Raw genomic sequence first — 12,808 nt, 5'->3', positions numbered from 1 at the left:
GCCTACCTTAAGTTGCATGAAATACAAGGTGAGCACAAAGTCTTGCCCTGATTATAACAATTTATTACAGAATAACCGTTTGACATAATAAGTTACGCTTGATGCCGTTACACAGGTTAGTGTTACTAGTTTTTTTTTAGACCAATTACGTTAGTAAATCTCAACGTGTGCTCCCTTGGTAGCTCGGATAATGTCGAGGCGGTATTCCAGTTCCCGCGAGCTGTTTCGTAACATGTGTTCTGTCACAGTGCCCACAGCAGCTTGTATCCTAGCCTTCAGTTCGTCGACGTCAGCAACTGGCGTGACGAAGACTCTGTCCTTGATATAGCCCCAGAAAATAAGTCAAGGGGCGTAATGTCTGTAGAGGGGAGTAATGTCCGGATCGGTGGACTGGAAGGAACGGTCCAACACCTTGGCCACCCCGCCCTCCAGTCTAGGATACAAGCTGCTGTGGGTACTGTGAGAGAACACATGTTACGAAACACCTGGCGGGAACTGGAATACTGCCTCGACATTCTCCGAGCTACCAAGAGAGCACATGTTGAGGTTTACTAACATAATTGGTCGCAAAATAAAAACTAGTAGCACTAACCTATGTAACGGCATCAAATATAACTTATTATGTCAAACGGTTATTCTGTAATAATTTTTTTTGTGCTCACCTTGTATTTTACGGACGTTACATTTTGGCCACACTCTAACTATCCCTTCTGTTCCTGTTAGTTTCCGATAAGTGTGCATGGAATTACCCTAGGTAATGTTAATCTTATAGGTTGTTAGGCCAAGTCATGCTACTCTTAAATTTCTCCTTACACAATGTACGTTTCGACTCCCTTGCTAGGAGCTTCTTCAAGGTCTTCTGGTGTCACCTGTTAGCCGAACACTGTCAAACACTGGAATCGCGTTCACTCATAAGAGGAAATTATCCCGCTCTTGTTCTGAAGAAGTGGGATTGTTGGGTGAAATTTTTTCAGAGGCTTTTGGTGGGCCATTGTCATAGCTTAGGCAGCCATAGAAAAACATAGGTGGAATGTTTACAAATATATTAATGTTGTGCGGCAGAGGTGGTAAACGTTCCTCGTCTCTTTCTCTGCATTGTCACTATTTAAGCTGACACTGTGACCCACGAATACCAGTCGCAAAAATTTTCCCCAGTAACCCTACGTCTTCAGAATAAGCGCGGGGAAATTCCGGTGTGTAAGTAAGCGTGACACTGGTTACTGAGAGTGTTCAGGTAGCGGAGGACACCAGAAGATCCCGAGAAGATCCCAGCAGAATGATCGAAAAAATCGAATGCTTAAAAAAAAAAAGTACTCCCTACGCCCAGTCATTGTGCTAGCTGGGTCGCTGGTAAGATCTTGGAAATCACGGGCTTTTCCTTCAGCTGATTTCATGCACTTTTTTACAATGCTCGACGGCCCATGTGCCTCAGGATGTAAGCTCCGCCTGGTTTTAGTTGATTGTTCCTTGGCGTTTCCATTTCATATCACCGAAAGTCGACTTGGGCAGCTTTAGAAGGGTTGAAATGTCCCCGATGGATTAGTTGCTCGGGTGACCCCTAATGACTAGTCCATGAAGTCACTGAACACTGCTGATCGACACATTTTGCTGCCACTGCTTCACTGATGACAACTACGGCAAGAAAGGAAGAATGAGTTGATTGTTGGTGTTAATAACGATGATCCTCCTTTACCTCCTCTGCAGTACTGCAGATGACGTGTCACTGAGCACATTTGTTCTGTGCATGCAGTACACGTGAGGCGCCTAGTTGTTTCCACTGCACTGTGTGGAATACGAAGGTTCTGTTATCGTTCACTAACCTGCTGTCTTCAAGTTGATGTTCCCAGCGCAGAAAAAAGCACGCAGGTCGTAGGTTCTGTATCTTGGGGCTGAAAATGACTTTTAGTGAGGTTCTGTTCTGAAATAATGTATCACTTCTTTGGGCTGCCACTCGCGTATTTTAATATAGCCACACGAGAAGACTACATGATCTTAATACAACACCTTCTTATACAGCAAAGTACATGATCCAACACAATGTTTACGAAAATCCAGAATGAGATTTTCACTCTGCAGCGGAGTGTGCGCTGATATGAAACTTCCTGGCAGATTAAAACTGTGTGCCCAACCGAGACTCGAACTCGGGACCTTTGCCTTTCGCAGGCAAGTGCTCTACCAACTGAGCTACCGAAGCACGACTCACGCCCGGTACTCACAGCTTGTGTAAAGTTTGGAAGCTAGGAGACGAGGTACTGGCAGAAGTAAAGTGAAGTCATTCCAATGAACAGTTTAACTAATAATAATTACTATACTTGTCGCGAACACAGCAGCCAATCACAGAGCAGTAGCATTATGCAGGAGATCTTTCTCACGGAAATGGTACCGAATCTAACATCTGTCCGAGAGGTACCTCACATCACATTTCGTCATCTATATACTTCTTGCATCTCCACTGCTCTGGGAACAGCTTCATGGAGCCTAATAAGCTAGAAATATTACACAACACAGCACTCGCCGCTTCCTACTGGATGGTCAGCCCGTCGCGACATCTTGTGCCCAATTCCGTAATACGTAGGGGTGCCTGCATACTTTTCATCAGCTAGTGTATCTCATCAGTTTCTCCACCGCTCCATGAGTGCACTGTTATTGGGAGCACATTAGTCGGAAACGAAATGCAGGAAGATCTGCAGCGGATAGGCACTTGGTACAGGGAGTGGCAACTGACCCTTAACATAGACAAATGTAATGTATTGCGAATACATAGAAAGAAGGATCCTTTATTGTATGATTATATGATAGCGGAACAAACACTGGTAGCAGTTACCTCTGTAAAATATCTGGGAGTATGCGTGCGGAACGATTTGAAGTGGAATGATCATATAAAATTAATTGTTAGTAAGGCGGGTGCCAGGTTGAGATTCTTTGGGAGAGTCCTTAGAAAATGTAGTCCATCAACAAAGGATGTGGCATACAGAACACTCGTTCGACCTATACTTGAGTATTGCTCATCAGTGTGGGATCCGTACCAGGTCGGGTTGACAGAGGAGATAGAGAAGATCCAAAGAAGAGCGGCACGTTTCGTCACAGGGTTGTTTGGTAAGCGTGTTAGCGTTACGGAGATGTTTAGCAAACTCAAGTGGCAGACTCTGCAAGAGAGGCGCTCTTCATCGCGGTGTAGCTTGCTGTCCAGGTTTCGAGAGGGTGCGTTTCTGGTTGAGGTGTCGAATATATTGCTTCCCCCTACTTATACCTCCCGGGAAGATCACGAATGTAAATTACAGAGATTCGAGCGCGCACGGAGGCTTTCCGGCAGTCGTTCTTCCCGCGAAAAATACGCGACTGGAACAGGAAAGGGAGGTAATGACAGTGGCACGTAAAGTGCCCTCCGCCACACACTGTTGGGTGGCTTGCGGAGTATAAATGTAGATGTAGATGTAGAACTCCGATGCTACCGGATCTTAACCGGAATCTCTGACCAGGTCTGGTAACCGCGTTACACGCACATCCCAAGTCGAGATCCGCAGCCGCGGTATTGTGGCGGAGCCCTGGGTGAAGTTTGGCAGCGCGCCGCGCGCGGCTGAAGTTTTCCAGTCGGGCTGTCTCCTCCGCCCCCGGAGCAAAGCCGCGGACGCGCACGCGACGCGACGGCTGTCGATAGTGGTTGGCGCGCCTGCCGCCCTCCGCCTCCCGCATCCGAGAGCACTCGGGCCCCTGACAGCGGCGGAGGCGTCGCCGTCTCTACAGATGAGGGGCGGGCCGAGGCGACGCGAAGCGAGGCGCCCCTGAAAGCCCGCCTGCCAAACATTGCAGCCGCGCCCACGCTGGTTGTTTATCACGTGGCTCCACCGAATCGTCACCGGAACGCTGTACGGTGCCCACTGAATCCTTGTGTATACATGTACACTACTGGCCATTAAAATTGCTACACCAAGAAGAAATGCAGATGACGAACGGGTATTCATTGGACAAATATATTATACTAGAACTGACATGTGATTACATTTTCACGCAATTCGGGTGCAAAGATCCTGGGAAATCAGTACCCAAAACAACCACCTCTGGCCGTAATAACGGCCTTGATACTCCTGGGCATTGAGTCGAACACAGCTTGGATGCCGTGTACAGCTACAGTTGCCCGTGCAGCTTCAGCACGATACCACAGTTCATCAAGAGTAGTGATTGGCGTATTGTGACGAGCCAGTTGTTCGGCCACCATTGACCAGACGTTTTCAATTGGTGAGAGATCTGGAGAATGTGCTAGCCAGGGCAGCAGTCGAACATTTTCTGTATCCAGTAAGGCCCATACAGGACATGCAACATGTGTTCGTACATTATCCTGCTGAAATGTAGGGTTTCGCAGGGATCGAATGAAGGTAGAGCCACGGGTTGTAACACATCTGAAATGTAACGTCCACTGTTCAAAGTGCCGTCAATGCGAACAGGAAGTGACCGAGACGTGTAACCAATGGCACCTCATACCATCACGCCGGGTGATACGCTAGTATCGCGATGACGAATACACGCTTTCAATGTGCGTTCACCGCGATGTCACCAAACACAGATGCGACCATCATGATGCTGTAAACAGAACCCGGATTCATCCGAAAAAATGACGTTTTGCCATTGGTGCACCCAGGTTCGTCGTTGACTACGCCATCGCAGGCGCTCCTGTCTGTGGTGCAGCGTCGAGGATAACCGCAGCCATGGTCTCCGAGCTAATAGTCCATGCTGCTGCTGCAAACGTCGTCGAACTGTTCGTGCAGATGGTTGTTGTCTTGCAAACGATCCCATCTGTTGACTCAGGGGCTGCACGATCCGTTACAGCCATGCGGATAAGATGCCTATCATCTCGACTGCTAGTGATACGAGGCTCTTGGGATCCAGCACGGCGTTCCGTATTACCCTCCTGAACCCACCGATTCCATATTCTGCTAACAGTCATTGGATATCGACCAACGCAAACAGCAATGTCACGATACGATATACCGCAATCGCGATAGGCTACAATCCGACCATCAAAGTCGGAACCGTGATGGTACGCATTTCTCCTCCTTACACGAGGCATCACAGCAACGTTTCACCAGGCGACGCCGGTCAACTGCTGTTTGTGTATGAGAAATCGGTTGGAAACTTTCCTCATGTGAGCACGTTGTAGGTGTCGCCACCGGCGCCAACCTTGTGTGAATGCTCTGAAAAGCTAATCATTTGCATATCACAGCAATTTCTTCCTGTCGATTAAATTTCGCGTTTGTAGCACGTCATCTTCGTGGTGTGGCAATTTCAATGGCCAGTAGTGTAAATTTAAGGTCATGTTGTATGAGATGGGAGACTGGATCACCATCATGGCGGCCATTTTGGAAGCTGCCATCGTGGACGTACCTTTTGTCAATGGAAAGCGAGTCACATAGCTAAAGACTTACACTAGAAAAACAGGACTGCTTTTCTCATTACTGTTGTGTCCTCGTTGCGACTGTAGAGTGTTGTACCAGGGAATTAAGGGAGTGGTTGTTGCTTGGTGGCCGGTTTTCTCTTTTACAACACAACTGCACACATGAATTAACAGGATTCTTTATTTACATCAACAGGAATGTACTTATCTTTAAGAGAGTCCATAGCCTGTGGCACAAGCTCTTCTGTAATAGTGCACGTTAGCCTCGCTACTGGTGAAGTACCGTACGAATCCCGCTATGCGATGAACGACAGACGCCAAACTGGAGTGCGAGTTGGTGCGTCGGTGAGTGAGCTAATAACTCAGACTGAGACAAACAGCTAGAAAATGAGAGTGAGCCCTCCGGTCACCGGCGGCGATCTGAATACTTGCGGTCGAAAGGGCAATCTTACCGAGTCCCGTATGAGTTCGGGCAGTGCGTGTGCATGCAGGACAGAAGAAGAATGTCAATGGCCGGTTATCCTTAACTACAGGGCTATTACAAATGATTGAAGCGATTTCATAAATTCACTGTAGCTCCATTCATTGACATATGGTCACGACACACTACAGATACGTAGAAAAACTCATAAAGTTTTGTTCGGCTGAAGCCGCACTTCAGGTTTCTGCCGCCAGAGCGCTCGAGAGCGCAGTGAGACAAAATGGCGACAGGGGCCGAGAAAGCGTATGTCGTGCTTGAAATGCACTCACATCAGTCAGTCATAACAGTGCAACGACACTTCAGGACGAAGTTCAACAAAGATCCACCAACCGCTAATTCCATTCGGCGATGGTATGCGCAGTTTAAAGCTTCTGGATGCCTCTGTAAGGGGAAATCAACGGGTCGGCCTGCAGTGAGCGAAGAAACGGTTGAACGCGTGCGGGCAAGTTTCACGCGTAGCCCGCGGAAGTCGACGAATAAAGCAAGCAGGGAGCTAAACGTACCACAGCCGACGGTTTGGGAAATCTTACGGAAAAGGCTAAAGCAGAAGCCATACCGTTTACAATTGCTACAAGCCCTGACACACGATGACAAAGTCAAACGCTTTGAATCTTCGGCGCGGTTGCAACAGCTCATGGAAGAGGATGCGTTCAGTGCGAAACTTGTTTTCGGTGATGAAGCAACATTTTTTCTTAATGGTGAAGTGAACAGACACAATGTGCGAATCTGGGCGGTAGAGAATCCTCACGCATTCGTGCAGCAAATTCGCAATTCACCAAAAGTTAACGTGTTTTGTGCAATCTCACGGTTTAAAGTTTAAGGCCCCTTTTTCCTCTGCGAAAAAAACGTTACAGGACACATGTATCTGGACATGGTGGAAAATTGGCTCATGCCACAAGTGGAGACCGACAGCGCCGACTTCATCTTTCAACAGGATGGTGCTCCACCGCACTTCCATCATGATGTTCGGCATTTCTTAAACAGGAGATTGGAAAACCGATGGATCGGTCGTGGTGGAGATCATGATCAGCAATTCATGTCATGGCCTCCACGCTCTCCCGACTTAACCCCATGCGCTTTCTTTCTGTGGGGTTATGTGAAAGATTCAGTGTTTAAACCTCCTCTACCAAGAAACGTGCCAGAACTGCGAGCTCGCATCAACGATGCTTTCGAACTCATTGATGGGGACATGCTGCGCCGAGTGTGGGAGGAACTTGATTATCGGCTTGATGTCTGCCGAATCACTAAAGGGGCACATATCGAACATTTGTGAAAGCCTAAAAGAACTTTTTGAGTTTTTGTATGTGTGTGCAAAGCATTGTGAAAATATCTCAAACAATAAAGTTATTGTAGAGCTGTGAAATCGCTTCAATCATTTGTAATAACCCTGTATATGAAGATGGTATCTGTTCTTTCGGAAATTGTTTGCCGCGACTAATTAGTATAATGGGCAGGGGTACTACGAATGTAGTGTGTGGAGATCAAGTTGGGAACGTGGGTCTCACGGGGAGCGTGTGAGGGATAAACTCCTGCAGTCGCGCTATCCTCTGTGCTCTCGATGGCTCAGATGGATAGATCGTCTGCCATGTAAGCAGGAGATCCCGGGTTCGAGTCCCGGTCGGGTCACACATTTTCAACTGTCGCCGTTGATGTATATCAACGCCTGTCGAAAGATTAGGGTCTTGATTTAATTATCATGTCATACAAATAAGTGGGCTCAGATAGCCACGTTCTTTGCAAATTTGATTTGATTCTGTGATCACTGAAATAACTTCACACATTATCTCAACCAGTGACATTTCATTTCGATTTCTCCCTCCCACCTCCTCCCTCCCCTTCTGGGTGCTTCACGTCTTTGGCAGGCACCGCGTTATCTCAGTTGCATAATTCACGATAGTAATCTCAACGTCGCTCGGTGACAAATGACAACACGGTACGCATTCTAAGCGAGTGTAAGATATCATTAAATGAATCCAAAGCAGCTAATCAGTTGCAACGAAGGTTGGTGCTATTCAGCCTTTTACCGTGGTTTCGACAGATGTAAACCGGTATTCTTCACGAAGACATGTAACAAAATTACGCATTGGAAATAGAAATAACTAAGCAATCTGACATTACTATCAGCGTACGTCACTGCATACACTATAAAATATACTGGTCCCATGAACAGGACTTGCCAAGTAAAAACTCTTAAAATTCAGATAAAACACCAATAAAATAAAATGTCAGTCTAGTTATGAGCTGACGGTTTCCTGTCAATCGGCGTGCAGCTCATAACGTGACCTGACATTTCATTTTATTGGTGGTGTTTCTGAATTTTAAGTATTTTTACTTGACAAGTCATGATCATGGGGGCCACCATATATTTCACTGGAGCGCCAAAGAAATTGGTACAGGCATGCGTATTCAAATACAGAGATATGTAAACAGGCAGAATACGGCGCTACGGTCGGCAACGCGTATATAAGACAAGTGTCTGGCGCAGTTGTTAGATCGGTTGCTCCTGCTACAATCGCAGGTTATCAAGCTTTAAGTGAGCTTGACTGTGGTGTTATAGCCGGCGCACGAGCAATGGGAAACAGCATCTCCGAGCTACGAGTAGCGATGAAGTGGCGATTTTCCCGTACGACCGTTTCACGAGTCTCCCGTGAATATCAGAAAACTCCGACATCGCTGCGGCCGGAAAAATATGCTGCAAGACCGGGAGCAACGAAGACTGAACAGACCCGTTCAACGTGACAGATTTGCAACCCGTGCTCAAATTGCTGCAGCCGGCCGGAGTGACCGAGCGGTTCTAGGCGCTACAGTCTGGAACCGAGCGACCGCTACGGTCGCAGGTTCGAATCCTGCCTCGGGCATGGATGTGTGTGATGTCCTTAGGTTAGTTAGGTTTAAATAATTCTAAGTTCTAGGAGACTGATGACCTCAGCAGTTAAGTCCCATAGTGCTCAGAGCCAAATTGCTGCAGATTTCTATGCTCGGCCATCAACATTGTCAGCGTGCGAACCCCATTCAACGAAACATCATCGATATCGGCTTTCGGAGCCGACGGCCCACTCGTGTACCCTTGATGACTGTACGATACGAAGCTTTACGCCTCGCCTGGGCCCGTCAACACAGACATTGGACTGTTCATGACTGGAAATATGTTGCCTGGTCCAGCGAGTCTCATTTGAAATTGTATAGAGCGGATGGACGTTTACATGTATGGAGACAACCGCATGAATACATGGACCCTGCATGTAGCAGGGAACTGTTCAAGCCGGTGGAAGCTCCATAATGATGCGTGTGCAGGTGGAGTGATATGGGACCCCTCATACGTCTAGGTACAACTCTGACAGGTGACACGTACATAAGCATCTTGTCTGATCACCTGCATCCATTCTAGACTCCCCAGACATGAACATTGTTGAGTATATCTGGAATGACTTGCTACGTGCTGTTCAGAAGAGATCTCCACCGCCTCATACTCTTACGGATTTGTGGACAGCCCTGAATGATCCATGGTGTGAATTCCTTTCAGCATTACTTCAGACATTACTCGAGTCCATGTTACGGCGTGTTGCTGCACTTCTGCTTGCTCGCGGGGGCCCCGCGAGATATTAGGCAGGTGTACCAGTTTCTTTGGCTCTTCAGTGTATGATGTATACAATGATGTATGCCGAGACCGAGCGGTTCTAGGCGCTACAGTCTGGATCTGCGTGACCGCTACGGTCGCAGGTTCGAATCCTGCCTCGGGCATGGCTGTGTGTGATGTCCTCAGGTTAGTTAGGTTTAAGTAGTTCTAAGTTCTAGGGGACTGATGACCTCAGAAGTTAAGTCCCATAGTGCTCAGAGCCATTTTGATGTATGCCGACGGCATATTTCCATGAGCAAATAACAGATCGCTTAATTATTTGCATTTGCAATGGGGAATTTTGTTACGTCTATCTGAAGAAGGAGGGTTTACATCCGTCGAAACTGTGGCAAAAGGTTGAATGAACCCACTGTTCGTTGCAACTGATTGGCTGCTTTGGATTCGTTTACTGATCTGTAACCGTTCCTGAAGCGCAGCTATGTTCAAAATATTACGTGCAGGTATGTTGTTATCATTTGGTTAATTAATGATTTACACGACTTTCAAGAATATAGGGTCCCGTATTTCAAAAAATATTTGTCGCATATATCTCACAGTGCTGGAAACATCGGGCATCGCTTTAGTCACACCTTTACGTGTTAGAAGACAACAGGAACTAAGCGCAAGGTCATCTATTCTTATTCGCAACGAGTAACTACGTCGGTAGCCGCAGTTGCCTGTGGAATTACACTGCTGTCGATTAAAATTACTACACCACGAAGATGACGTGCTACACACGCGAAATTTAACCGACAGGAAGAAGATGCTGTGATATGCAAATGATTAGCTTTTCAGAGCATTCAGACAAGGTTGGCGCCGGTGGCGACACCTACAACGTGCTCACATGAGGAAAGTTTCCAACCGATTTCTCACCCACAAACAGCAGTTGACCGGCGTTGCTTGGTGAAATGTTGTTGTGGTGTTTCGTGTAAGGAGGAGAAATGTGTACCATCACGTTTCCGACTTTGATAAAGGTCGGATTGTAGCCTATCGCGATTGCGGTTTATCGTATCGCGACATTGCTGCTCGCGTTGGTCGAGATCCAAAGACTGTTAGCAGAATATGGAATCGGTGGTTTCAGGAGGGTAATACGTAACGCCGTGCTGGATCCCAACGGCCTCGTTATCACTAGCAGTCAAGATGACAGACATCTTATCCGCATGGCTCTAACGGATCGTGCAGCCACGTCTCGATCCCTGATTCAACAGATGGGGACGTTTGCAAGACAACAACCATCTGCACGAACAGTTCGACGACGTCTGCAGCAGCATGGACTATCAGCTCGGAGACCATGGCTGCTGTTACCCTTGACGCTGCATAACAGCCAGGAGCGCTTTCGATGGTGTACTAAACGACGAACCTGGGTGTATGAATCGCAAAACGTCATTTTTTCGAATGAATCCAGGTTCTGTTTACAGCATCATGATGGTTGCATCCATGTCTGGCGACATCGCGGTGAACGTAGATTCGTCATCGCCATACTGGCGTATCACCCGGCGTGATGGTATGGGGTGCAATTGGTTACATGTCTCGGTCACCTCTTGTTCGCATTGACGGCACTTTGAACAGTGGACGTTACATTTCAGATGTGCTACGGCCCGTGGCTCTAGCCTTGATTCGATCCCTACGAAACCCTACATTTCAGCAGGATAATGCACTACCGCATGTTGCAGGTCCATTTTGGGTACAGAAAATGTTCAACTGCTGCCCTGGCCAGCACATTCTCCAGATCTCTCACCAATTGAAAACTTCTGGTCAATGGTGCCGAGCAACTGGCTCGTCACAATACGCCAGTCACTACTCTTGATGAACTGTGATATCGTGTTGAAGCTGCATGGGCAGCTGCACCTTTACACGCCATCCAAGCTCTGTTTGACTCAATGCCCAGGCGTGTCAAGGCCGTTATTACGGCCAGAGCTGGTTGTTCTGGGTACTGATTTCTCAGGATCTATGCACCGTGACAATGTAATCACATGTCAGTTGTAGTGTAATATATTTGTCCAATGAATACCCGTTTATCATCTGCATTTCTTCTTGGTGTAGCAACTTTAATGGCCAGTAGTGTAGGCATTAATGGGAAGTCCCTTTGGCTCGTGTGTTTCCGTGACTGCGCCGCTGACTGGGGGCCGATGTAAGCGGGGGCTGAGGGAGGGGATCGCTGTCGGGAGCCGTCGCGGGGCGGTCTCGCCGGCTCAGCCCGGGCCGCCGGCAGCCGCCGCGCCGGCCGCTGGTAAGTGGTCCGTATTGTTGCTGGCTGCAGGCGCAGTGCCTGGCTTTGTTCTGCGCCCGCCGGACCGTGAAATTACGTCGCTATCGGCGGCCGCGCTTCACGTCTGGACGGGTCCGCGAGGCGCTCATCTTTTCCTCCGCATCTGCTCTACCATTCCTGGGCCACTCCCCCGTGGCACTCACTGCGCTCCTTCGTGTTCGCGGCAGCTACTTGCAGTGCGTTACGGGGCACTCTTACTACGTCCGAACGGGCCCGCGAGCGGTGCTCTGCGGTTCGCGGTGTCCGGGCAGCCTGGGCACGCCCACTGTCTACGGACACTACTAAATCCGCCCTCCGTGGCGTCCGTGTAGCTCACCTGGCTCGTTATACGGGTATAGAGATTCTGATCTCGCTGCTGGCATGGCTGCGAGTTTAAGTAAGCCGTTACTGTGGGTGTAGACTACATCTCCAGATGACAGATGCGCTGTGACTTCAAAAAGGAAAAATTTGAGACACGGAAACTAATAACTACAAGGTATTATCTTCTACGCTTGGAGCTTTTTAAACTATAGAAATTCTTCCAATCCGTCTGTGGCATACAGCAAACCAATGCTTAACAGTACTGGTCGCAATTTTAATTTTTTATTCCAGAATGAGATTTTCACTCTGCAGCGGAGTGTGCGCTGATATGAAACTTCCTGCCAGATTAAAACTGTGTGTCGGACCGAGACTCGAACTCGGGACCTTTGCCTTTCGCGGGCAAGTGCTCTACCAACTGAGCTATCCAAGCACGACTCACGCCCCGTCCTCACAGCTTTACTTCTGCGAGTACCTCGTCTCCTACCTTCCAAACTTTGCAGAAGCTCTCCTGCGAACCTTGCAGAACTAGCACTTGCCCGCGAAAGGCAAAGATCCCGAGTTCGAGTCTCGGTCCGGCACACAGTTTTAATCTGCCAGGAAGTTTCATATCAGCGCACACTCCGCTGCAGAGTGAAAATCTTATTCTGGAAACATCCCCCAGGCTGTGGCTGAGCCATGTCTCCGCAATATCCTTTCTTTCGGAAGCGCTAGTTCTGCAAGGTTCGCAGGAGAGCTTCTGCAAAGTTTGGAAGG

At 48.2% G+C, this 12,808-nt stretch overlaps 1 non-coding gene across 1 annotated transcript; it reads right to left on the bottom strand.

Annotated features, from left to right (window-relative positions):
- Positions 1-12,410: 12,410 nt before the first annotated feature.
- Positions 12,411-12,485, bottom strand: Trnas-cga. The gene has a single exon. It is a non-coding gene; the product is annotated as a tRNA-Ser (tRNA).
- Positions 12,486-12,808: the final 323 nt, after the last annotated feature.

The sequence above is a fragment of the Schistocerca americana genome, chromosome 1 (genome assembly GCF_021461395.2).
Source record: "Schistocerca americana isolate TAMUIC-IGC-003095 chromosome 1, iqSchAmer2.1, whole genome shotgun sequence".
Classification (NCBI taxonomy): Eukaryota; Metazoa; Arthropoda; class Insecta; order Orthoptera; family Acrididae; genus Schistocerca; species Schistocerca americana.
This window is presented reverse-complemented; position numbering and strand designations above follow the sequence as displayed.